Here is a 24,628-nt window from a genome sequence, read left to right as displayed (position 1 = left end):
ATCAAATTTTATTTCATAAAAAGTTTTTTTTTAGTTAAAGTTTCCAAATATGGTGTAACTAATTAGTTTTTGCGTTTTGCGAAATCAATAATTTGAAACATTATTTGGTCGAATTTGCATTCAAATTCGAGGTGAAAGTGTGATAAGGGACAGCCTTTATAGAAATAGATTGCGTAACAGTTGACGGGTGTGACAATACCAGCAGTAATGCATAGGATCCCTTCAGAACTCTGTAGTTTAGCGTGCTTGCGGGAAAGTAGTACTATGATGGGTGACCTTCTGGGAAGTCCTCGTTTTGCACCTTTCTAATTTTATTTCATATAAAGTTTTTTTTAATTATATTTTCTAAATGTGGTGTAACTAATTAGTTATTTGCGTTTTTTGAAAAAAATAATTTCAACCGTTATTATGTCTAATTTGCCTTCATATTCGAGGCGCAAGTGCGATAAGGGGCAGCCCTTATATAAATAGATTGTGCAAGAGTTGACGGGCACGATCATACCAGCGCTAATGCACCGGATCCCATTAGAACTCCGCAGTTAAGTGTGCTTGGGCGAGGTTAGTACTAGGTTGGGAGACCTCCAGGGAAGTCCTCATGTTGCACCCCTCCCGTTTTATTTCATATAAAGTTGTTTTTTTTTTTTGCATTTTCTACATGTTGTGTAACTAATTACTTATTTTCATTTTGCGAAATAAATAATTCAAAATATGATTTGGCCAAATTTGCGCGAGAGTAGCTAAGCGTGCTTGGCCGAGAGTAGTACTTGGATTGGTGACCTCCTGGGAAGTCCTCGTGTTGCACCCCTCCCACTTTACTTCATATAATGTTTTTTTAGTAGAATTTTCTAAACGTGGTGTAACTAATTACTTATTTGCATTTTGCGAAATAAATAATTTGAAACGTTATTTGGTTGAATTTGCATTCAAATTTGAGGCGCAAGTGCAATATGGGGCAGCCTTTATATATATAGATTGCGTTAGATTTGACAGGTGTGATCATACCAGTAGTAATGCACAGGATCCCATCAGAACTCCGTAGTTAAGCGTGCTTGTGGGATAGCAGTACTATGATGGGTGACCTTCTGGGAAGACCTCGGGTTGCACCTCTCAAACGTTATTTGGTCGATTTGCATTCAAATTCGAGGCGGAAGTACGATAGGGGGTAGTTTTATATAAATAGATTGCGTAAGAGTTGCCGGGTGTGACAATACCACCAGTAATGCATAAGATCCCATCAGAACTCTGTAGTTTAGCGTGCTTGCGGGATAGTAGTACTATGAAGGGTGACCTTCTGGGAAGTCCTCGTTTTGCATCTTTCTAATTTTATTTCATATAAAGTTTTTTTAATTAAATTTTCTAAACGTGGTGTAACTAATTAGTTATTTGCGTTTTTCGAAATAAATAATTTCAACCGTTATTATGTCTAATTTGCATTCATATTCGAGGCGCAAGTGCGATAAGGGGTAGCCTTTATATAAATAGATTGCGCAAGAGTTGACGCGCACGATCATACCAACGCAAATGCACCGGATCCCATCAGAACTCCGCAGTTAAGTGTGCTTGGGCGAGATTAGTACTAGGTTGGGAGACCTCCAGGGAAGTCCTCGTGTTGCACCCCTCCCGTTTTATTTCATATAAATTTGTTTTTCGTTGCATTTTCTACGTGTGGTGTAACTAATTACTTATTTTCATTTTGCGAAATAAATAATTTAAAATATTATTTGGCCGAATTTGCGCGAGAGTAGCTAAGCGTGCTTCGGCGAGAGTAGTACTTGGATTGGCGACCTCCTGGGAAGTCCTCGTGTTGTACCCCTCCTATTTTACTTCATATAGTGTTTTTTTAGTAGAATTTCTAAACGAGGTGTAACTAATTACTTATTTGCATTTTGCGAAATAAATAATTTGAAACGTTATTTGGTTGAATTTGCATTAAAATTTGAGGCGCAAGTGCAATAGGGGGCAACCTTTATATAAACAGATTGCGTAAGATTTGAAAGGTGTGATCATACCGGTAGTAATGCACAAGATCCCATCAGAACTCCGTTGTTAAGCGTGCTTGTGGATAGTAATACTATGATGGGTGACCTTCCGGGAAGACCTCGGGTTGCACCTCTCGAATTTTATTTTATAAAAGTTTTTTTTAGTTAAAGTTTCTAAATGTGGTGTAACAAATTAGTTATTTGCGTTTGCGAAATAAATAATTTCAAACGTTATTTGGTCGAATTTGCATTCAAATTCGAGGCGAAAGTGTTATGAGCGGCAGCCTTTATATAAAAAGATTGCGTAAGAGTTGACGAGAGTGACAATACCAGCAGTAATGCATAGGATCCCATCAGAACTCTGTAGTTTAGCGTGCTTGCGGGAAAGTAGTACTGGGTTGGGAGACCTTCTGGGAAGTCCTCGTTTTGCACCATTCTAATTTTATTTCCTATAAAGTTTTTTTAATTAAATTTTCTAAACGTGGTGTAACTAATTAGTTATTTGCGTTTTTCGAAAAAATAATTTCAACCGTTATTATGTCGAATATGCATCCATATTCGAGGCGCAAGTGCGATAAGGGGTAGCCTTTATATAAATAGATTGCACAAGAGTTGACGGGCACAATCATACCAGCGCTAATGCACCGGATCCCATCAGAACTCCGTAGTTAAGTGTGCTTGGGCGAGGTTAGTACTAGGTTGGGAGACCTCCAGGGAAGTCCTCGTGTTGCACCCCTCCTATTTTATTTCATATAAAGTTGTTTTTCGTTGCATTTTCTACATGTGGTGTAACTAATTACTTATTTTCATTTTGCGCAATAAATAATTTAAAATATTATTTGGTCGAATTTGCGCGAGAGTAGCTAAGCGTGCTTGGGCGAGAGTAGTACTATGATTAGTGACCTCCTGGGAAGTCCTCGTGTTGCCCCCTCCCATTTTACTTCATATAATGTTTTTTAGTAGAATTTTCTATACGTGGTGTAACTAGTTACTTATTTGCATTTTGCGAAATAAATAATTTGAAACGTTATTTGGTTGAATTTGCATTCAAATTTGAGGCGCAAGTGCAATAGGGGGCAGCCTTTATATATATAGATTGCGTAAGTTTGACAGGTGTGATCATAGCAGTAGTAATGCACAGTATCCCATCAGAACTCCGTAGTTAAGCGTGCTTGTGGGATAGCAGTACTATGATGGGTGACCTTCTGGGAAGACCTCGGGTTGCACCTCTCAAACGTTATTTGGTCGATTTGCATTCAAATTCGAGGCGCAAGTGCGATAAGGGGTAGCCTTTATATAAATAGATTGCGCAAGAGTTGACGGGCACAATCATACCAGCGCTAATGCACCGGATCCCATCAGAACTCCGTAGTTAAGTGTGCTTGGGCGAGGTTAGTACTAGGTTGGGAGACCTCCAGGGAAGTCCTCGTGTTGCACCCCTCCTATTTTATTTCATATAAAGTTGTTTTTCGTTGCATTTTCTACATGTGGTGTAACTAATTACTTATTTTCATTTTGCGCAATAAATAATTTAAAATATTATTTGGTCGAATTTGCGCGAGAGTAGCTAAGCGTGCTTGGGCGAGAGTAGTACTATGATTAGTGACCTCCTGGGAAGTCCTCGTGTTGCCCCTCCCATTTTACTTCATATAATGTTTTTTAGTAGAATTTTCTATACGTGGTGTAACTAGTTACTTATTTGCATTTTGCGAAATAAATAATTTGAAACGTTATTTGGTTGAATTTGCATTCAAATTTGAGGCGCAAGTGCAATAGGGGGCAGCCTTTATATAAATAGATTGCGTAAGATTTGACAGGTGTGATCATACCAGTAGTAAAGCACAAGATCCCATCAGAACTCCGTACTGAAGCGTGCTTGCGGGATAGCAGTACTATGATGGGTGACCTTCCGGGAGAACCTCGTGTTGCACCTATCAAATTTTATTTCATATAAAGTTTTATTTTAATTAAATTTTCTAAACGTGGTGTAACTAATTAGTTATTTGTATTTTTCGAAATAAATAATTTCAACCGTTATTGTGTCGAATATGCATTCATATTCGAGGCACAAGTGTGATAAGGGGCAACCTTTATATAAATAGATTGCGCAAGAGTTGACGGGCACGATCATACCAACGCTAATGCACCGGATCCCATCAGAACTCCGCAGTTAAGTTTTCTTGGGCGAGGTTAGTACTAGGTTGGGAGTCCTCCAAGGAAGTCCTCGTGTTGCACCCCTCCCGTATTATTTCATATAAAGTTGTTTTTCGTTGCATTTTCTACATGTGGTGTAACTAATTACTTATTTTCATTTTGCAAAATAAATAATTTAAAATATTATTTGGCCGAATTTGCGCGAGAGTAGCTAAGAGTGCTTGGGCGAGAGTAGTACTATGATTAGTGACCTCCTGGGAAGTCCTCGTGTTGCACCCCTCCCATTTTACTTCATATAATGTTTTTTTAGTAGAATTTTCTAAACGTGGTGTAACTAATTACTTATTTGCATTTTGCGAAATAAATAATTTGAAACATTATTTGGTTGAATTTGCATTCAAATTTGAGGCGTATGTGCAATAGGGGGCAGCCTTTATATAAATAGATTGCGTAAGATTTGGCAGGTGTGATCATACCAGAAGTAATGCACAAGATCCCATCAGAACACCGTAGTTAAGCGTGCTTGTTGGATAGTAGTACTATGATTGGTGACCTTCCGGGAAAACCTCGGGTTGCACCTATCAAATTTTCTTTCATATAAAGTTTTTTTTAATTAAATTTTCTAAAAGTTGTGTAACTAATTAGTTATTTGGGTTTTTCGAAACAAATAATTTCAACTGTTATTATGTTGAATATGCTTTCATATTCGAGGCGTAAGTTTGATAAGGGGCAGCCTTTATATAAATAGATTGCGCAAGAGTTGACGGGCACGATCATACCAATGCTAATGCACCGGATCCCATCAGAACTCCGCAGTTAAGTTTTCTTGGGCGAGGTTAGTACTGGGTTGGGAGACCTCCAGGGAAGTCCTCCTGTTGCACCCCTCCCGCTTTATTTCATATAAAGTTGTTTTTCGTTGCATTTTCTACATGTGGTGTAACTAATTACTTATTTTCATTTTGCGAAATAAATAATTTAAAATATCATTTGGCCGAATTTGCGCGAGAGTAGCTAAGGTTTCTTCGCCGAGAGTAGTACTTGGATTGGTGACCTCCTGGGAAGTCCTCGTGTTGGACCCCTCCCATTTTACTTCCTATAATGTTTTTTTTAGTAGAATTTTCTAAACGTGGTGTAACTAATTACTTATTTGCATTTTGCGAAATAAATAATTTGAAACGTTATTTGGTTGAATTTGCATTCAAATTTGAGGCGCAAGTGCAATAGGGGGCAGCCTTTATATAAATAGATTGCGTAAGATTTGACAGGTGTGATCATACCAGTAGTAAAGCACAAGATCCCATCAGAACTCCGTAGTTAAGCGTGCTTGCGGGATAGCAGTCCTATGATGGGTGACCTTTCGGGAGAACCTCGGGTTGCACCTATCAAATTTTATTTCATATAAAGTTTTATTTTAATTAAATTTTCTAAACGTGGTGTAACTAATTAGTTATTTGTATTTTTCGAAATAAATAATTTCAATCGTTATTATGTCGAATATGCATTCATATTCGAGGCACAAGTGTGATAAGGGGCAACCTTTATATAAATAGATTGCGCAAGAGTTGACGGGCACGATCATACCAACGCTAATGCACCGGATCCCATCAGAACTCCGCAGTTAAGTTTTCTTGGGCGAGGTTAGTACTGGGTTGGGAGTCCTCCAAGGAAGTCCTGGTGTTGCACCCCTCCCGTTTTATTTCATATAAATTTGTTTTTCGTTGCATTTTCTACATGTGGTGTAACTAATTACTTATTTTCATTTTGCGAAATAAATAATTTAAAATATTATTTGGCCGAATTTGCGCGAGAGTAGCTAAGAGTGCTTGGGCGAGAGTAGTACTACGATTAGTGACCTCCTGGGAAGTCCTCGTGTTGCACCCCTCCCATTTTACTTCATATAATGTTTTTTTAGTAGAATTTTCTAAACGTGGTGTAACTAATTACTTATTTGCATTTTGCGAAATAAATAATTTGAAACATTATTTGGTTGAATTTGCATTCAAATTTGAGGCGTATGTGCAATAGGGGGTAGCCTTTATATAAATAGATTGCGTAAGATTTGACAGGTGTGATCATACCAGAAGTAATGCACAAGATCCCATCAGAACTCCGTAGTTAAGAGTGCTTGTGGGATAGCAGTACTATGATGGGTGACCTTCCGGAAAACCTCGGGTTGCACCTCACCAATTTTATTTCATAAAAAGTTTTTTTTTAGTTAAAGTTTCTAAATGTGGTGCAACTAATTAGTTATTTGCGTTTTGCGAAATAAATAATTTCAAACGTTATTTGGTTGAATTTGCATTCAAATTCGAGGCGAAAGTGTGATAAGGGGCAGCCTTTATATAAATAGATTGCGCAAGAGTTGACTGGCACGATCATACCAGCGCTAATGCACCGGATCCCATCAGTACTCCGCAGTTAAGTTTTCTTGGGCGAGGTTAGTACTGGGTTGGGAGACCTCCAGGGAAATCCTCGTGTTGCACCCCTCCCGTTTTATTTCATATAAAGTTGTTTTTTGTTCATTTTCTACATGTGGTGTAACTAATTACTTATTTTCATTTTACGAAATAAATAATTTAAAATGTTATTTGGCCGAATTTGCGCGAGAGTAGCTAAGCGTGCTTGGGCGAGAGTAGTGCTTGGATTGGTGACCTCCTGGGAAGTCCTCGTGTTGCACCCCTCCCATTTTACTTCATATAATGTTTTTTTTAGTATAATTTTCTAAACGTGGAGTAACTAATTACTTATTTGCATTTTGCGAAATAAATAATTTGAAACGTTATTTGGTTGAATTTGCATTCAAATTTAAGGCGCAAGTGCAATAGGGGGCAGCCTTTATATAAATATATTGCGTAAGATTTGACAGGTGTGATCATACCAGTAGTAATGCACAGGATCCCATCAGAACTCCGTAGTTAAGCGTGCTTGTGGGATAGCAGTACTATGATGGGTGACCTTCTGGGAAGACCTCGGGTTGCACCTCTCAAACGTTATTTGGTCGATTTGCATTCAAATTCGAGGCGGAAGTACGATAGGGGGCAGTTTTATATAAATAGATTGCGTAAGAGTTGCCGGGTGTGACAATACCACCAGTAATGCATAAGATCCCATCAGAACTCTGTAGTTTAGCGTGCTTGCGGGATAGTAGTACTATGAAGGGTGACCTTCTGGGAAGTCCTCGTTTTGCATCTTTCTAATTTTATTTCATATAAAGTTTTTTTAATTAAATTTTCTAAACGTGGTGTAACTAATTAGTTATTTGCGTTTTTCGAAATAAATAATTTCAACCGTTATTATGTCTAATTTGCATTCATATTCGAGGCGCAAGTGCGATAAGGGGTAGCCTTTATATAAATAGATTGCGCAAGAGTTGACGCGCACGATCATACCAACGCAAATGCACCGGATCCCATCAGAACTCCGCAGTTAAGTGTGCTTGGGCGAGATTAGTACTAGGTTGGGAGACCTCCAGGGAAGTCCTCGTGTTGCACCCCTCCCGTTTTATTTCATATAAATTTGTTTTTCGTTGCATTTTCTACGTGTGGTGTAACTAATTACTTATTTTCATTTTGCGAAATAAATAATTTAAATATTATTTGGCCGAATTTGCGCGAGAGTAGCTAAGCGTGCTTCGGCGAGAGTAGTACTTGGATTGGCGACCTCCTGGGAAGTCCTCGTGTTGTACCCCTCCTATTTTACTTCATATAGTGTTTTTTTAGTAGAATTTTCTAAACGAGGTGTAACTAATTACTTATTTGCATTTTGCGAAATAAATAATTTGAAACGTTATTTGGTTGAATTTGCATTAAAATTTGAGGCGCAAGTGCAATAGGGGGCAACCTTTATATAAACAGATTGCGTAAGATTTGAAAGGTGTGATCATACCGGTAGTAATGCACAAGATCCCATCAGAACTCCGTTGTTAAGCGTGCTTGTGGGATAGTAATACTATGATGGGTGACCTTCCGGGAAGACCTCGGGTTGCACCTCTCGAATTTTATTTTATAAAAAGTTTTTTTTTAGTTAAAGTTTCTAAATGTGGTGTAACAAATTAGTTATTTGCGTTTTGCGAAATAAATAATTTCAAACGTTATTTGGTCGAATTTGCATTCAAATTCGAGGCGAAAGTGTTATGAGCGGCAGCCTTTATATAAAAAGATTGCGTAAGAGTTGACGAGAGTGACAATACCAGCAGTAATGCATAGGATCCCATCAGAACTCTGTAGTTTAGCGTGCTTGCGGGAAAGTAGTACTGGGTTGGGAGACCTTCTGGGAAGTCCTCGTTTTGCACCATTCTAATTTTATTTCCTATAAAGTTTTTTTTAATTAAATTTTCTAAACGTGGTGTAACTAATTAGTTATTTGCGTTTTTCGAAAAAATAATTTCAACCGTTATTATGTCGAATATGCATCCATATTCGAGGCGCAAGTGCGATAAGGGGTAGCCTTTATATAAATAGATTGCACAAGAGTTGACGGGCACAATCATACCAGCGCTAATGCACCGGATCCCATCAGAACTCCGTAGTTAAGTGTGCTTGGGCGAGGTTAGTACTAGGTTGGGAGACCTCCAGGGAAGTCCTCGTGTTGCACCCCTCCTATTTTATTTCATATAAAGTTGTTTTTCGTTGCATTTTCTACATGTGGTGTAACTAATTACTTATTTTCATTTTGCGCAATAAATAATTTAAAATATTATTTGGTCGAATTTGCGCGAGAGTAGCTAAGCGTGCTTGGGCGAGAGTAGTACTATGATTAGTGACCTCCTGGGAAGTCCTCGTGTTGCCCCCTCCCATTTTACTTCATATAATGTTTTTTAGTAGAATTTTCTATACGTGGTGTAACTAGTTACTTATTTGCATTTTGCGAAATAAATAATTTGAAACGTTATTTGGTTGAATTTGCATTCAAATTTGAGGCGCAAGTGCAATAGGGGGCAGCCTTTATATATATAGATTGCGTAAGTTTTGACAGGTGTGATCATAGCAGTAGTAATGCACAGTATCCCATCAGAACTCCGTAGTTAAGCGTGCTTGTGGGATAGCAGTACTATGATGGGTGACCTTCTGGGAAGACCTCGGGTTGCACCTCTCAAACGTTATTTGGTCGATTTGCATTCAAATTCGAGGCGCAAGTGCGATAAGGGGTAGCCTTTATATAAATAGATTGCGCAAGAGTTGACGGGCACAATCATACCAGCGCTAATGCACCGGATCCCATCAGAACTTCGTAGTTAAGTGTGCTTGGGCGAGGTTAGTACTAGGTTGGGAGACCTCCAGGGAAGTCCTCGTGTTGCACCCCTCCTATTTTATTTCATATAAAGTTGTTTTTCGTTGCATTTTCTACATGTGGTGTAACTAATTACTTATTTTCATTTTGCGCAATAAATAATTTAAAATATTATTTGGTCGAATTTGCGCGAGAGTAGCTAAGCGTGCTTGGGCGAGAGTAGTACTATGATTAGTGACCTCCTGGGAAGTCCTCGTGTTGCCCCCTCCCATTTTACTTCATATAATGTTTTTTAGTAGAATTTTCTATACGTGGTGTAACTAGTTACTTATTTGCATTTTGCGAAATAAATAATTTGAAACGTTATTTGGTTGAATTTGCATTCAAATTTGAGGCGCAAGTGCAATAGGGGGCAGCCTTTATATAAATAGATTGCGTAAGATTTGACAGGTGTGATCATACCAGTAGTAAAGCACAAGATCCCATCAGAACTCCGTACTGAAGCGTGCTTGCGGGATAGCAGTACTATGATGGGTGACCTTCCGGGAGAACCTCGTGTTGCACCTATCAAATTTTATTTCATATAAAGTTTTATTTTAATTAAATTTTCTAAACGTGGTGTAACTAATTAGTTATTTGTATTTTTCGAAATAAATAATTTCAACCGTTATTGTGTCGAATATGCATTCATATTCGAGGCACAAGTGTGATAAGGGGCAACCTTTATATAAATAGATTGCGCAAGAGTTGACGGGCACGATCATACCAACGCTAATGCACCGGATCCCATCAGAACTCCGCAGTTAAGTTTTCTTGGGCGAGGTTAGTACTAGGTTGGGAGTCCTCCAAGGAAGTCCTCGTGTTGCACCCCTCCCGTATTATTTCATATAAAGTTGTTTTTCGTTGCATTTTCTACATGTGGTGTAACTAATTACTTATTTTCATTTTGCAAAATAAATAATTTAAAATATTATTTGGCCGAATTTGCGCGAGAGTAGCTAAGAGTGCTTGGGCGAGAGTAGTACTATGATTAGTGACCTCCTGGGAAGTCCTCGTGTTGCACCCCTCCCATTTTACTTCATATAATGTTTTTTTAGTAGAATTTTCTAAACGTGGTGTAACTAATTACTTATTTGCATTTTGCGAAATAAATAATTTGAAACATTATTTGGTTGAATTTGCATTCAAATTTGAGGCGTATGTGCAATAGGGGGCAGCCTTTATATAAATAGATTGCGTAAGATTTGGCAGGTGTGATCATACCAGAAGTAATGCACAAGATCCCATCAGAACACCGTAGTTAAGCGTGCTTGTTGGATAGTAGTACTATGATTGGTGACCTTCCGGGAAAACCTCGGGTTGCACCTATCAAATTTTCTTTCATATAAAGTTTTTTTTAATTAAATTTTCTAAAAGTTGTGTAACTAATTAGTTATTTGGGTTTTTCGAAACAAATAATTTCAACTGTTATTATGTTGAATATGCTTTCATATTCGAGGCGTAAGTTTGATAAGGGGCAGCCTTTATATAAATAGATTGCGCAAGAGTTGACGGGCACGATCATACCAACGCTAATGCACCGGATCCCATCAGAACTCCGCAGTTAAGTTTTCTTGGGCGAGGTTAGTACTGGGTTGGGAGACCTCCAGGGAAGTCCTCCTGTTGCACCCCTCCCGCTTTATTTCATATAAAGTTGTTTTTCGTTGCATTTTCTACATGTGGTGTAACTAATTACTTATTTTCATTTTGCGAAATAAATAATTTAAAATATCATTTGGCCGAATTTGCGCGAGAGTAGCTAAGGTTTCTTCGCCGAGAGTAGTACTTGGATTGGTGACCTCCTGGGAAGTCCTCGTGTTGGACCCCTCCCATTTTACTTCCTATAATGTTTTTTTTAGTAGAATTTTCTAAACGTGGTGTAACTAATTACTTATTTGCATTTTGCGAAATAAATAATTTGAAACGTTATTTGGTTGAATTTGCATTCAAATTTGAGGCGCAAGTGCAATAGGGGGCAGCCTTTATATAAATAGATTGCGTAAGATTTGACAGGTGTGATCATACCAGTAGTAAAGCACAAGATTCCATCAGAACTCCGTAGTTAAGCGTGCTTGCGGGATAGCAGTCCTATGATGGGTGACCTTTCGGGAGAACCTCGGGTTGCACCTATCAAATTTTATTTCATATAAAGTTTTATTTTAATTAAATTTTCTAAACGTGGTGTAACTAATTAGTTATTTGTATTTTTCGAAATAAATAATTTCAATCGTTATTATGTCGAATATGCATTCATATTCGAGGCACAAGTGTGATAAGGGGCAACCTTTATATAAATAGATTGCGCAAGAGTTGACGGGCACGATCATACCAACGCTAATGCACCGGATCCCATCAGAACTCCGCAGTTAAGTTTTCTTGGGCGAGGTTAGTACTGGGTTGGGAGTCCTCCAAGGAAGTCCTGGTGTTGCACCCCTCCCGTTTTATTTCATATAAATTTGTTTTTCGTTACATTTTCTACATGTGGTGTAACTAATTACTTATTTTCATTTTGCGAAATAAATAATTTAAAATATTATTTGGCCAAATTTGCGCGAGAGTAGCTAAGAGTGCTTGGGCGAGAGTAGTACTACGATTAGTGACCTCCTGGGAAGTCCTCGTGTTGCACCCCTCCCATTTTACTTCATATAATGTTTTTTTAGTAGAATTTTCTAAACGTGGTGTAACTAATTACTTATTTGCATTTTGCGAAATAAATAATTTGAAACATTATTTGGTTGAATTTGCATTCAAATTTGAGGCGTATGTGCAATAGGGGGTAGCCTTTATATAAATAGATTGCGTAAGATTTGACAGGTGTGATCATACCAGAAGTAATGCACAAGATCCCATCAGAACTCCGTAGTTAAGAGTGCTTGTGGGATAGCAGTACTATGATGGGTGACCTTCCGGAAAACCTCGGGTTGCACCTCACCAATTTTATTTCATAAAAAGTTTTTTTTTAGTTAAAGTTTCTAAATGTGGTGCAACTAATTAGTTATTTGCGTTTTGCGAAATAAATAATTTCAAACGTTATTTGGTTGAATTTGCATTCAAATTCGAGGCGAAAGTGTGATAAGGGGCAGCCTTTATATAAATAGATTGCGCAAGAGTTGACTGGCACGATCATACCAGCGCTAATGCACCGGATCCCATCAGTACTCCGCAGTTAAGTTTTCTTGGGCGAGGTTAGTACTGGGTTGGGAGACCTCCAGGGAAATCCTCGTGTTGCACCCCTCCCGTTTTATTTCATATAAAGTTGTTTTTTGTTCATTTTCTACATGTGGTGTAACTAATTACTTATTTTCATTTTACGAAATAAATAATTTAAAATGTTATTTGGCCGAATTTGCGCGAGAGTAGCTAAGCGTGCTTGGGCGAGAGTAGTGCTTGGATTGGTGACCTCCTGGGAAGTCCTCGTGTTGCACCCCTCCCATTTTACTTCATATAATGTTTTTTTTAGTATAATTTTCTAAACGTGGAGTAACTAATTACTTATTTGCATTTTGCGAAATAAATAATTTGAAACGTTATTTGGTTGAATTTGCATTCAAATTTAAGGCGCAAGTGCAATAGGGGGCAGCCTTTATATAAATATATTGCGTAAGATTTGACAGGTGTGATCATACCAGTTGTAATGCACAAGATCCCATCAGAACTCCGTAGTTAAGCGTGCTTGTAGGATAGTAGTACTATGATGGGTGTCCTTCCTGGAAGACCTCGTTTTGCACCTCTCCAATTTTATTTCATAAAAATTTTGTTTTAGTTAAAGTTTCTAAATGTGGTGTAACTAATTAGTTATTTGCGTTTTGCGAAAAAAATAATTTCAAACGTTATTTGGTCGAATTTGCATTCAAATTCGAGGCGAAAGTGCGATCAGGGGCATCCTTTATATAAATAGATTGCGTAAGAGTTGACGGGTGTGACAATACCAGAAGTAATGCATAGGATCCCATCAGAACTCTGTAGTTTAGCGTGCTTGCGGGATAGTAGTACTATGATGGGTGACTTTCTGGGACGTCCTCGTTTTGTACCTTTCTAATTTTATTTTATATAAAGTTTTTTTAATTAAATTTTCTAAACGTGGTGTAACTAATTAGTTATTTGCGTTTTTCGAAATAAATAATTTCAACCGTTATTACGTCGAATTTGCATTCATATTCGAGGCGCAAGTGCGATAAGGGGCAGCCTTTATATAAATAGATTGTGCAAGACTTGACGGGCACGATCATACCAGCGCTAATGCACCGGATCCCATCAGAACTCCGCAGTTAAGTGTGCTTGGGCGGGATTAGTACTGGGTTGGGAGACCTCTAGGGAAGTCCTCGTGTTGCAACCCTCCCGTTTTATTTCATATAAAGTTGTTTTTCATTGCATTTTCTACATGTGGTGTAGCTAAGTACTTATTTTCATTTTGCGAAATAAATAATTTAAAATATTATTTGCCCGAATTTGCACGAGAGTAGCTAAGCGTGCTTGGGCGAGAGTAGTACTTGGATTGGTGACCTCCTGGGAAGTCCTCGTGTTGCACCCGTCCCATTTTACTTCATATAATGTTTTTTTTAGTTAAAGTTTCTAAACGTGGTGTAACTAATTGGTTATTTGCATTTTGCGAAATAAATAATTTGAAATGTTATTTGGTCGAATTTGCATTCAATTTTGAGGCGCAAGTGCGATAGGGGGCAGCCTTTATATAAACAGATTGCGTAAGAGTTGACGGGTGTGATCATACCAGCAGTAATGCATAGGTCCCATCAGAACCCCGTAGTTAAGCGTGGTTGTGAGATAGTAGTACTATGATGGGTGACATTCCGGGAAGTCCTCGTGTTGCTCCTCTTCAATTTTATTTCATAAAATGTTTTTTTAGTTAAATTTTATAAACGTGGTGTAACTAACTAGTTATTTGCGTTTTGTGAAATAAATAATTTCAAACGTTATTTGGTCGAATTTGCATTCAAATTCGAGGCGAAAGTTTGATAAGGGGCAGCCTTTATATGAATAGATTGCGTAAGAGTTGACGGGTGTGACAATACAAGCAGTAAAGCATCGGATCCCCGTAGAGCTCTGTAGTTAAGCGTGCTTGCGGGATAGTAGTACTATGATGGGTGACCTTTTGGGAAGTCTTCGTTTTGCACCTCTCCAATTTTATTTCACATAAACTTTATTTTTAGTTGCATTTTCTACACGTGATGTAACTAATTAGTTATTTGTGTTTTGCGAAATGAAAAATTTGAAATGTTATTTGGTCGAATTTACATTCAAATTCGAGGCGCAAGTGCGATAGGGGGCAACCTTTATATAAATAGATTACGTAAGAGTTGACGGGTGTGATCATACCAGCAGTAATGCATAGGTTCCCGTCATAACCCCGTACTGAAGGGTGCTTGCGGGATAGTAGTACTATTATGGGTGACCTTCTGGGAAGTCCTCGTGTTGCACCTCTTCAATTTTATTTCATATAAATTTTTTTAGTTAAATTTTCTAAACGTGGTGTAACTAATTAGTTATTTGTGTTTTGGGAAATAAATAATTTCAAACGTTATTTGGTCGAATTTTTATTCAAATTCGAGGCGCAAGTACGATAAGGGGCAGCCTTTATATAAATAGATTGCGCAGGAGTTGACGGGTACGATCATACCAGCGCTAATGCACCGGATCCCATCAGAACTCCTCAATTAAGCGTGCTTGGGCCAGAGTAGTACTAGGTTGGGTGACCTCCAGGGAAGTTGATATGAGTCACAAAGGCCTTGGATGCGTATACGAAGGAAAAAGAAAATCAAGATTCACTTTCTTGTTTTCAAGAAAATCAAGAAACCGAATCTTGGTCCAATTTTGCTGTTTTGTGCGATTTAAAGAATCAAGAAAATCAAGATTTTAAATCTTGGAAATCTTGGTCCAAGAAACCGAATCTTGCAACTAAGGCGCATTTGATCTCAATTACGAGCATTAACAAGCCAATTTCGGGAGAGAACGGATTACAAGCCCAAGTTCTTGAAGACAAGGCCCAATAAGATGTTCCAAGCCCAATCAAGAAATTTAAATTAAACTTAGTTTAAAATCAGGCCAAATTGTCAAAGTGGCCCTATTTGTTAAGTTTTAATTCTTTAAATACTTAGTTTTCATTTTTAGATTTTATGAATAAATTTCTATGTAAAAATTCAGTCCAAGAGGCCCATTTAAAGTCCTTGGCCGAATTTCTCCTTTAAAGAAAAAAATTAGATTTTTTTTTAGTTTTCCTAGTAGGACTAGTAAAATAGTTAGAAGGCCTATATGTATAGCTTGGCCAACCACCCTTAGACAGATTATACTTGAAGAATACATTGAAATCAGATTTGTTTTGTTGAGTGAAAATTCTCTTTGAGTTCTCCAAGAATTTTCTCTTGAGTTTTCTTTAGAAGGAGTTTTAACAATCTTTTTGATTGTGTAAGCCATCTTTAGCCTTTTTCTTGCCATTGTTCTTCATTGGAGGGGAGATTAGAGGCGTTGAAGGGAGTAGTGAAATCTTTCTTGCTGTTCGTTCTTCTTTATTAATTTCTCCTTGTGTTGATTTATTGATTAACATGGGATTAATTGTTCTTGTTACGTTTCAGCCTTTCCAAACTTCAAGATCTGATTCGAATTCGTTCTTAGGCATCAAGAAACGTTTTTCATTCATAATTTCAAGATTTCTTACCACCCAAGTATTTCTTATTCTATTCGATTTGGGTTTCTTGATCTGACAAGTTTAGTTCTCTGTTTTCCATTTTCGTTGCAGCCAATTTGTTTATAGATCTCGTAGGAATTTCCCGTGACTTGAAGACTCGATCTTGGTAGGCGCGCATTCCTCTATCAGAATTCCTCGTCTTGCACCCCTCCCATTTTATTTCATATAAATTTGTTTTTCGTTGCATTTTCTACACGTGGTGTAACTAATTAGTTATTTTAATTTTGCGAAATAAATAATTTAAAAGGTTATTTGGCCGAATTTGCGCGAGAGTAGCTAAGCGTGCTTGGGCGAGAGTAGTACTTGGATTGGCGACCTCCTGGGAAGTCCTCGTGTTGCACCCCTCCCATTTTACTTCATATAATGTTTTTTTAGAAGAATTTTCTAAACGTGGTGTAACTAATTACTTATTTGCATTTTGTGAAATAAATAATTTGAAACGTTATTTGGTTGAATTTGCATTCAAATTTGAGGCGCAAGTCCAATAGGGGGCAGCCTTTATATAAATAGATTGCGTAAGATTTGACAGGTGTGATCATACCAGTAGTAATGCACAAGATCCCAACAGAACTCCGTAGTTAAGCGTGCTTGTGGGATAGCAGCACTATGATGGGTGACCTTCCGGGAAGACCTCGGGTTCCACCTCTCCAATTTTATTTCATAAAAAGTTTTTTTTAGTTAAAGTTTCTAAATGTGGTGTAACTAATTAGTTATTTGTGTTTTGCGAAATAAATAATTTCAAACGTTATTTGGTCGAATTTGCATTCAAATTCGAGGCGAAAGTGTTATGAGGGGCAGCCTTTATATAAATAGATTGCGTAAGAGTTGACGGGTGTGACAATACCAGCAGTAATGCATAGGATCCCATCAGAACTCTGTAGTTTAGCGTGCTTGCGCGAAAGTAGTACTATGATGGGTGACCTTCTGGGAAGTCCTCGTTCTGCACCTTTCTAATTTTATTTCATATAAAGTTTTTTTTAATTAAATTTTCTAAACGTGGTGTAACTAATTAGTTATTTGCGTTTTTCGAAATAAATAATTTCAACCATTATTATGTTGAATATGCATTCATATTCGAGGCGCAAGTGCGATAAGGGGTAGCCTTTATATAAATAGATTGCGCAAGAGTTGACGGGCACGATCATACCAGCACTAATGCACCGGATCCCATCAGAACTCCGCAGTTAAGTGTGCTTGGGCGAGGTTAGTACTAGGTTGGGAGACCTCCAGGGAAGTCCTCGCGTTGCACCCCTCCCGTTTTATTTCATATAAAGTTGTTTTTCGTTGCATTTTCTACATGTGGTGTAACTAATTACTTATTTTCATTTTGCGAAATAAATAATTTAAAATATTATTTGGCCGAATTTGCGCGAGAGTAGCTAAGCGTTCTTGGCCGAGAGTAGTACTTGGATTGGTGACCTCTTGGGAAGTCCTCGTGTCGCACCCCTCCCATTTTACTTCATATAATATTTTTTTAGTAGAATTTTCTAAACGTGGTGTAACTAATTACTTATTTGCATTTTGCGAAATAAATAATTTGAAACGTTATTTGGTTGAATTTGCATTCAAATTTGAGGCGCAAGTGCAATAGGGGGCAGCCTTTATATAAATAGATTGCGTAAGATTTGACAGATGTGATCATACCAGTAGTAATGCACAAGATCCCATCAGAACTCCGTAGTTAAGCGTGCTTGTGGGATAGCAGTACTAAATGTGGTGTAACTAATTAGTTATTTTCGTTTTGCGAAATAAATAATTTCAAACGTTATTTGGTCGAATTTGCATTCAAATTCGAGGCGAAAGTGTGATAAGGGGCAGCCTTTATATAAATAGATTGCGTAAGAGATGACGGGTGTGACAATACCCGCAGTAATGCTTAGGATCCCATCAGAACTCTGTAGTTTAGAATGCTTGAAATAAATAATTTCAAACGTTATTTGGTCGAATTTGCATTCAAATTCGAGGCGAAAGTGCGATAAGGGGCAGCCTTTATATAAATAGATTGCGTAAGAGTTGACGGGTGTGACAATACCAGCAGTAATGCTTAGGATCCCATCAGAACTCTGTAGTTTAGAATGCTTGCGGGATATTAGTACTATGATGGGTGACCTTCTGGGACGTCCTCGTTTTACACCTTTCTAATTTTATTTTATATAAAGTTTTTTTTAATTAAATTTTCTAAACGTGGTGTAACTAATTATTTATTTGCGTTTTTCGAAATAAATAATTTCAACCGTTATTATGTCGAATATGCATTCATGTTCGAGGCGCAAGTGCGATAAGGGGTAGCCTTTATATAAATAGATTGCGCAAGAGTTGATGGGCACGATCATACCAGCGCTAATGCACCGGATCCCATCAGAACTCCGCAGTTAAGTGTGCTTGGGCGAGGTTAGTACCAGGTTGGGAGACCTCCAGGGAAGTCCTCGTGTTGCACCCCTCCCGTTTTATTTCATATAAAGTTGTTTTTCGTTGCATTTTCTACATGTGGTGTAACTAATTACTTATTTTCATTTTGGGAAATAAATACTTTAAAATATTATTTGCCCGAATTTGCGCAAGTAGTACTTGGATTGGCGACCTCCTAGGAAGTCCTCGTGTTGCACCCCTCCCATTTTACTTCATATAATTTTTTTTTAGTTAAAGTTTCTCTACGTGCTGTAACTAATTAGTTATTTGCATTTTGCGAAATAAATAATTTGAAATGTTATTTGGTCGAATTTGCATTCAAATTCGAGGTGCAAGTGCGATAGGGGGCAGCCTTTATATAAATAGATTGCGTAAGAGTTGACGGGTGTGACAATACCAGCAGTAATGCATAGGATCCCATCAGAACTCTGTAGTTTAGCGTGCTTGCGGGAAAGTAGTACTATGATGGGTGACCTTCTAGGAAGTCATCGTTTTTCACCTTTCTAATTTTATTTCATATAAAGTTTTTTTTAATTACATTTTCTAAACGTGGTGTAACTAATTAGTTATTTGCGTTTTTCGAAATAAATAATTTCAACCGTTATTATGTCGAATATGCATTCATATTCGAGGCGCAAGTGGGATAAGGGGTAGCCTTTATATAAATAGATTGCGCAAGAGTTGACGGGCACGATCATACCAGCGCTAATGCACCGGATCCCAGCAGAACTCCGCAGTTAAGTGTGCTTGCACGAGGTTAGTACTAGGTTGGGAGACCTCCAGGGAAGTCCTCGTGTTGCACCCCTCCCGTTTTATTTCATATAAAGTTGTTTTTCGTTGCATTTTCTACATGTGGTGTAACTAATTACTTATTTTCATTTTGCGAAATAAATAATTTAAAATATTATTTGGCCGAATTTGCGCGAGAGTAGCTAAGCGTTCTTCGCCGAGAGTAGTACTTGGATTGGTGACCTCTTGGGAAGTCCTCGTGTTGCACCCCTCCCATTTTACTTTGTATAATTTTTTTAGTAGAATTTTCTAAACGTGGTGTAACTAATTACTTATTTGCATTTTGCGAAATAAATAATTTGAAACGTTATTTGGTTGAATTTGCATTCAAATTTGAGGCGCAAGTGCAATAGGGGGCAGCCTTTATATAAATAGATTGCGTAAGATTTGACAGGTGTGATCATACCAGTAGTAATGCACAAGATCCCATCAGAACTCCGTAGTTAAGAGTGCTTGTGGGATAGCAGTACTATGACGGGTGACCTTCCGGGAAGACCTCGGGTTGCACCTCTCCAATTTTATTTCATAAAAAGTTTTTTTTAGTTAAAGTTTCTAAATGTGGTGTAACTAATTAGTTATTTTGCGAAATAAATAATTGCAAACGTTATTTGGTGGAATTTGCATTCAAATTCGAGGCGAAAGTGTGATAAGGGGCAACCTTTATATAAATAGATTGCGTAAGAGTTGACGGGTGTGACAATACCAGCTGTAATGTATAGGATCCCATCAGAACTCTATAGTTTAGCGTGCTTGCGGGAAAGTAGTACCATGATGGGTGACCTTCTGGGAAGTCATCGTTTTGCACCTTTCTAATTTTATTTCATATAAATTTTTTTAATTAAATTTTCTAAACGTGGTGTAACTAATTAGTTATTTGCGTTTTTCGAAATAAATAATTTCAACCGTTATTATGTCGAATATGCATTCATATTCGAGGCGCAAGTGCGATAAGGGGTAGCCTTTATATAAATAGATTGCGTAAGATTTGACAGGTGTGATCATACCAGTAGTAATGCACAAGATCCCATCAGAACTCCGTAGTTAAGCGTGCTTATGGGATAGCAGTACTATGATGGGTGACCTTCCGGGAAAACCTCGGGTTGCACCTCTCCAATTTTATTTCATAAAAGTTTTTTTTAGTTAAGTTTCTAAATGTGGTGTAACTAATTTGTTATTTGCGTTTTGCGAAATAAATAATTTCAAACGTTATTTGGTCGAATTTGCATTCAAATTCGAGGCGAAAGTGTGATAAGGGGCAGCCTTTATATAAATAGATTGCATAAGAGTTGACGGGTGTGACAATATCAGCAGTAATGCATAGGATCCCATTAGAACCCTGTAGTTTAGCATGCTTGCGGGATAGTAGTACTATGATGGGTGACCTTCTGGGACGTCCTCGTTTTACACCTTTCTAATTTTATTTTATATAAAGTTTTTTAAATTAAATTTTCTAAACGTGGTGTAACTAATTAGTTATTTGCGTTTTTCGAAATAAATAATTTCAACCGTTATTATGTCGAATATGCATTCATATTCGAGGCGCAAGTGCGATAAGGGGTAGCCTTTATATAAATAGATTACGCAAGAGTTGACGGGCACGATCATACCAGCGCTAATGCACCGGATCCCATCAGAACTCCGCAGTTAAGTGTGCTTGGGCGAGGTTAGTACTAGGTTGGGAGACCTCCAGGGAAGTCCTCGTGTTGCACCCCTCCCGTTTTATTTCATATAAAGTTGTTTTTCGTTGCATTTTCTACATGTGGTGTAAGTAATTACTTACTTTCATTTGGGAAATAAATAATTTAAAATATTATTTGCTCGAATTTGCGCGAGAGTAGCTAAGCGTGCTTGGGCGAGAGTAGTACTTGGATTGGTGACCTCCTGGGAAGTCCTCTTGTTGCACCCCTCCCATTTTACTTCATATAATGTTTTTTTAGTTAAAGTTTCTCAACGTGGTGTAACTAATTAGTTATTTTCATTTTACGAAATAAATAATTTGAAATGTTATTTGGTCGAATTTGCATTCAAATTCGAGGCGCAAGTGCGATAGGCGGCAGCCTTTATATAAATAGACTGCGTAAGAGTTGACGGGTGTGATCATACCAGCAGTAATGCATAGGATCCCATCAGAACCCCGTAGTTAAGCGTGGTTGCGAGATAGTAGCACTATGATGGGTGACCTTCCGGGAAGTCCTCGTGTTGCACATCTTCAATTTTATTTCATAAAATGTTTTTTTTAGTTAAATTTTCTAAACGTGGTGTAACTAATTAGTTATTTGCATTTTTCGAAATAAATAATTTCAACCGTTATTATGTCGAATTTGCATTCATATTCGAAGCGCAAGTGCGATAAGGGGCAGCCTTTATATAAACAGATTGTGCAAGAGTTGAGGGGCACGATTATACAAGTGCTAATGCACCAGATCCCATCAGAACTCCGCAGTTAAGTGTGCTTGGGCGAGATTAGTACTAGGTTGGGAGACTTCGAGGGAAGTGCTCGTGTTGCACCCCTCCCGTTTTATTTCATATAAAGTTGTTTTTCGTTGCATTTTCTACATGTGGTGTAACTAATTACTTATTTTCATTTTGCGAAATAAATAATTTAAAATATTATTTGGCCGAATTTGCGCGAGAGTAGCTAAGCGTTCTTCGCCGAGAGTAGTACTTGGATTGGTGACCTCTTGGGAAGTCCTCGTGTTGCACCCCTCCCATTTTACTTTGTATAATTTTTTTAGTAGAATTTTCTAAACGTGGTGTAACTAATTACTTATTTTCATTTTGCGAAATAAATAATTTAAAATATTATTTGGCCGAATTTACGCGAGAGTAGCTAAGCGTTCTTCGTCGAGAGTAGTACTTGGATTGGTGACCTCCTGGGAAGTCCTCGTGTTGCACCCCTCCCATTTTACTTCATATAATGTTCTTTTTAGTAGAATTTTCTAAATGTGGTTTAACTAATTACTTATTTGCATTTTGCGAAATAAATAATTTGAAACGTTATTTGGTTGAATTTGCATTTAAATTTGAGGCGCAAGTGCAATAGGGGGCAGCCTTTATATAAATAGATTGCGTAAGATTTGACAGGTGTGACAATACCAGCAGTAATGCATAGGATCCATCAGAACTCTGTAGTTTAGCGTGCTTGCGGGAAAGTAGTACTATGATGGGTGACCTTCTGGGAAGTCATCGTTTTGCACCTTTCTAATTTTATTTCATATAAAATTTTTTTAATTAAATTTTCTAACATGGTGTAACTAATTAGTTATTTGCGTTTTTCGAAATAAATAATTTCAACCGTTATTATGTCGAATATGCATCCATATTCGAGGCGCAAGTGCGATAAGGGGTAGCCTTTATATAAATAGATTGCGCAAGAGTTGACGGGCACGATCATACCAGCGCTAATGCACCGGATCCCATCAGAACTCCGCAGTTAAGTGTGCTTGGGCGAGGTTAGTACTAGGTTGGGAGACCTCCAGGGAAGTCCTCGTGTTGCACCCCTCCCGTTTTTTTTCATATAAAGTTGTTTTTTGTTGCATTTTCTACATGTGGTGTAACTAATTGCTTATTTTCATTTTGGGAAATAAATAATTTAAAATATTATTTGCCCGAATTTGCGCGAGAGTAGTACTTGGATTGGTGACCTCCTAGGAAGTCCTCTTGTTGCACCCCTCCCGTTTTACTTCATATAATGTTTTTTTAGTTAAGGAAAAAATAGATTTTTTTTTAGTTTTCCTAGTAGGACTAGGAAATAGTTAGAAGGCCTACATGTATAGCTTGGCCAACCACCCTTAGACAGATTATACTTGAAGAATACATTGAAATCAGATTTGTTTTGTTGAGTGAAAATTCTCTTTGAGTTCTCCAAGAATTTTCTCTTGAGTTTCTTTAGAAGGAGTTTTAACAATCTTTTTCATTGTGTGAGTCATCTTTAGCCTTTTTCTTGCCATTGTTCCTCTTTGGAGGGGAGATTAGAGGCGTTGAAGGGAGTAGTGAAATCTTTCTTGCTGTTCGTTCTTCTTTATTAATTTCTCCTTGTGTAGATTTATTGATTAACATGGGATTAATTGTTCTTGTTACGTTTCAGCCTTTCCAAACTTCAAGATCTGATTCGACTTCGTTCCTAGGCATCAAGAAACGTTCTTCATTCATAATTTCAAGATTTCTTACCACCCAAGTATTTCTTATTCTATTCGATTTGGGTTTCTTGATCTGACAGTTTAGTTCTTTGTTTTCCATTTTCGTTGCAGCCAATTTGTTTATAGATCTCGTAGGATTTCCCGTGACTTGAAGAGTCGATCTTGGTACGCGCGCATCCTCTATCAGAAGTCCTCGTCTTGCACCCCTCCCGTTTTATTTCATATAAATTTGTTTTTCGTTGCATTTTCTACACGTGGTGTAACTAATTAGTTATTTTCATTTTGCGAAATAAATAATTTAAAAGGTTATTTGGCCGAATTTGCGCGAGAGTAGCTAAGCGTGCTTGGGCAAGAGTAGTACTTGGATTGGCGACCTCCTGGGAAGTCCTCGTGTTGCACCCCTCCCATTTTACTTCATGTAATGTTTTTTAGTACAATTTTCTAAACGTGGTGTAACTAATTACTTATTTTCATTTTGCGAAATAATAATTTGAAACGTTATTTGGTTGAATTTGCATTCAATTTGAGGCGCATGTGCAATAGGGGCAGCCTTTATATAAATAGATTGCGTAAGATTTGACAGGTGTGATCATACCAGTAGTATGCACAAGATCCCATCAGGATAGTAGTATTATGATGGGTGACTTCTGGAAGACCTAGATTGCGCAAGAGTTGACGGTACGATCATATAATAGATTGCGCAAGATTTTCTACACGTGGTGTAACTAATTAATTTTATTTCATATAAGGGGCAGCTTTTATATAAATAGATTGCGCAAGAGTTGACGGGTACGATCATACCAGCGCTAATGCACTGGATCCATCAAAACTACGCAGTTAAGTGTGCTTGGGCAATATTAGTACTAGGTTGGGTGACCTCCAGGGAAGTCCTCGTGTTGCACCCCTCCCGTTGCATTTTCTACACGTGGTGTAATTAATTACTTTTTTCATTTTAAGCATAATTAATTGAAACATTATTTGGCCGAATTTGCGCGAGAGTAACTAAGCATGCTTAGGCGAGAGTAGTACTTGGATTGGTGACCTCCTGGGAAGTCCTCGTCTTCCACCCCTCCCATTATACTTCATATAATGTTTTTTTAGTAGAAATTTCTAACGTGGTGTAACTAATTAGTTATTTGTATTTTGCGATATAAATAATTTGCAACGTTATTGATCAATTGATTCAAATT

General features: G+C 37.7%; 12 non-coding genes and 27 pseudogenes across 12 annotated transcripts; all 39 read left to right on the top strand.

The window, feature by feature from the left end:
- Positions 1 to 488: 488 nt before the first annotated feature.
- On the top strand, positions 489 to 607 carry LOC121221626 (5S ribosomal RNA). Its single transcript, XR_005919013.1, has one exon. It is a non-coding gene; the product is annotated as a 5S ribosomal RNA (ribosomal RNA).
- Positions 608 to 988: 381 nt separating this feature from the next.
- On the top strand, positions 989 to 1,107 carry LOC121221858 (uncharacterized; annotated as a pseudogene).
- A 392-nt stretch (positions 1,108 to 1,499) lies between these two features.
- On the top strand, positions 1,500 to 1,618 carry LOC121221659 (5S ribosomal RNA). The gene has a single exon (XR_005919046.1). It is a non-coding gene; the product is annotated as a 5S ribosomal RNA (ribosomal RNA).
- A 377-nt stretch (positions 1,619 to 1,995) lies between these two features.
- LOC121221338 (uncharacterized) lies at positions 1,996 to 2,113 on the top strand (annotated as a pseudogene).
- A 483-nt stretch (positions 2,114 to 2,596) lies between these two features.
- Positions 2,597 to 2,715, top strand: LOC121221377 (5S ribosomal RNA). The gene has a single exon (XR_005918769.1). It is a non-coding gene; the product is annotated as a 5S ribosomal RNA (ribosomal RNA).
- A 375-nt stretch (positions 2,716 to 3,090) lies between these two features.
- Positions 3,091 to 3,209, top strand: LOC121221918 (uncharacterized; annotated as a pseudogene).
- Positions 3,210 to 3,300: 91 nt separating this feature from the next.
- Positions 3,301 to 3,419, top strand: LOC121221376 (5S ribosomal RNA). Its single transcript, XR_005918768.1, has one exon. It is a non-coding gene; the product is annotated as a 5S ribosomal RNA (ribosomal RNA).
- A 375-nt stretch (positions 3,420 to 3,794) lies between these two features.
- On the top strand, positions 3,795 to 3,913 carry LOC121221308 (uncharacterized; annotated as a pseudogene).
- A 185-nt stretch (positions 3,914 to 4,098) lies between these two features.
- LOC121221837 (uncharacterized) lies at positions 4,099 to 4,217 on the top strand (annotated as a pseudogene).
- Positions 4,218 to 4,898: 681 nt separating this feature from the next.
- Positions 4,899 to 5,017, top strand: LOC121221847 (uncharacterized; annotated as a pseudogene).
- A 379-nt stretch (positions 5,018 to 5,396) lies between these two features.
- Positions 5,397 to 5,515, top strand: LOC121221319 (uncharacterized; annotated as a pseudogene).
- A 185-nt stretch (positions 5,516 to 5,700) lies between these two features.
- LOC121221900 (uncharacterized) lies at positions 5,701 to 5,819 on the top strand (annotated as a pseudogene).
- A 378-nt stretch (positions 5,820 to 6,197) lies between these two features.
- Positions 6,198 to 6,315, top strand: LOC121221286 (uncharacterized; annotated as a pseudogene).
- Positions 6,316 to 6,500: 185 nt separating this feature from the next.
- LOC121221811 (uncharacterized) lies at positions 6,501 to 6,619 on the top strand (annotated as a pseudogene).
- Positions 6,620 to 6,997: 378 nt separating this feature from the next.
- On the top strand, positions 6,998 to 7,116 carry LOC121221857 (uncharacterized; annotated as a pseudogene).
- A 392-nt stretch (positions 7,117 to 7,508) lies between these two features.
- LOC121221658 (5S ribosomal RNA) lies at positions 7,509 to 7,627 on the top strand. The gene has a single exon (XR_005919045.1). It is a non-coding gene; the product is annotated as a 5S ribosomal RNA (ribosomal RNA).
- A 377-nt stretch (positions 7,628 to 8,004) lies between these two features.
- Positions 8,005 to 8,123, top strand: LOC121221272 (uncharacterized; annotated as a pseudogene).
- A 487-nt stretch (positions 8,124 to 8,610) lies between these two features.
- LOC121221375 (5S ribosomal RNA) lies at positions 8,611 to 8,729 on the top strand. The gene has a single exon (XR_005918767.1). It is a non-coding gene; the product is annotated as a 5S ribosomal RNA (ribosomal RNA).
- A 376-nt stretch (positions 8,730 to 9,105) lies between these two features.
- On the top strand, positions 9,106 to 9,224 carry LOC121221917 (uncharacterized; annotated as a pseudogene).
- Positions 9,225 to 9,315: 91 nt separating this feature from the next.
- Positions 9,316 to 9,434, top strand: LOC121221587 (5S ribosomal RNA). Its single transcript, XR_005918975.1, has one exon. It is a non-coding gene; the product is annotated as a 5S ribosomal RNA (ribosomal RNA).
- A 376-nt stretch (positions 9,435 to 9,810) lies between these two features.
- LOC121221307 (uncharacterized) lies at positions 9,811 to 9,929 on the top strand (annotated as a pseudogene).
- Positions 9,930 to 10,114: 185 nt separating this feature from the next.
- On the top strand, positions 10,115 to 10,233 carry LOC121221836 (uncharacterized; annotated as a pseudogene).
- A 681-nt stretch (positions 10,234 to 10,914) lies between these two features.
- Positions 10,915 to 11,033, top strand: LOC121221868 (uncharacterized; annotated as a pseudogene).
- Positions 11,034 to 11,716: 683 nt separating this feature from the next.
- Positions 11,717 to 11,835, top strand: LOC121221899 (uncharacterized; annotated as a pseudogene).
- A 378-nt stretch (positions 11,836 to 12,213) lies between these two features.
- LOC121221285 (uncharacterized) lies at positions 12,214 to 12,331 on the top strand (annotated as a pseudogene).
- A 185-nt stretch (positions 12,332 to 12,516) lies between these two features.
- On the top strand, positions 12,517 to 12,635 carry LOC121221810 (uncharacterized; annotated as a pseudogene).
- Positions 12,636 to 13,013: 378 nt separating this feature from the next.
- LOC121221336 (uncharacterized) lies at positions 13,014 to 13,132 on the top strand (annotated as a pseudogene).
- A 486-nt stretch (positions 13,133 to 13,618) lies between these two features.
- Positions 13,619 to 13,737, top strand: LOC121221607 (5S ribosomal RNA). Its single transcript, XR_005918994.1, has one exon. It is a non-coding gene; the product is annotated as a 5S ribosomal RNA (ribosomal RNA).
- A 1,285-nt stretch (positions 13,738 to 15,022) lies between these two features.
- On the top strand, positions 15,023 to 15,138 carry LOC121221305 (uncharacterized; annotated as a pseudogene).
- A 1,793-nt stretch (positions 15,139 to 16,931) lies between these two features.
- On the top strand, positions 16,932 to 17,050 carry LOC121221218 (uncharacterized; annotated as a pseudogene).
- Positions 17,051 to 17,234: 184 nt separating this feature from the next.
- LOC121221373 (5S ribosomal RNA) lies at positions 17,235 to 17,353 on the top strand. The gene has a single exon (XR_005918765.1). It is a non-coding gene; the product is annotated as a 5S ribosomal RNA (ribosomal RNA).
- A 1,069-nt stretch (positions 17,354 to 18,422) lies between these two features.
- Positions 18,423 to 18,541, top strand: LOC121221380 (5S ribosomal RNA). Its single transcript, XR_005918772.1, has one exon. It is a non-coding gene; the product is annotated as a 5S ribosomal RNA (ribosomal RNA).
- Positions 18,542 to 19,196: 655 nt separating this feature from the next.
- LOC121221776 (uncharacterized) lies at positions 19,197 to 19,315 on the top strand (annotated as a pseudogene).
- A 376-nt stretch (positions 19,316 to 19,691) lies between these two features.
- On the top strand, positions 19,692 to 19,810 carry LOC121221987 (uncharacterized; annotated as a pseudogene).
- Positions 19,811 to 20,289: 479 nt separating this feature from the next.
- On the top strand, positions 20,290 to 20,408 carry LOC121221229 (uncharacterized; annotated as a pseudogene).
- Positions 20,409 to 20,892: 484 nt separating this feature from the next.
- On the top strand, positions 20,893 to 21,011 carry LOC121221362 (5S ribosomal RNA). Its single transcript, XR_005918754.1, has one exon. It is a non-coding gene; the product is annotated as a 5S ribosomal RNA (ribosomal RNA).
- A 680-nt stretch (positions 21,012 to 21,691) lies between these two features.
- LOC121221844 (uncharacterized) lies at positions 21,692 to 21,810 on the top strand (annotated as a pseudogene).
- Positions 21,811 to 22,681: 871 nt separating this feature from the next.
- Positions 22,682 to 22,800, top strand: LOC121221351 (5S ribosomal RNA). The gene has a single exon (XR_005918751.1). It is a non-coding gene; the product is annotated as a 5S ribosomal RNA (ribosomal RNA).
- Positions 22,801 to 24,225: 1,425 nt separating this feature from the next.
- LOC121221932 (uncharacterized) lies at positions 24,226 to 24,343 on the top strand (annotated as a pseudogene).
- Positions 24,344 to 24,628: the final 285 nt, after the last annotated feature.

The sequence above is a fragment of the Gossypium hirsutum genome, chromosome D09 (assembly GCF_007990345.1).
Source record: "Gossypium hirsutum isolate 1008001.06 chromosome D09, Gossypium_hirsutum_v2.1, whole genome shotgun sequence".
NCBI classification, from domain to species: Eukaryota; Viridiplantae; Streptophyta; class Magnoliopsida; order Malvales; family Malvaceae; genus Gossypium; species Gossypium hirsutum.
This window is presented reverse-complemented; position numbering and strand designations above follow the sequence as displayed.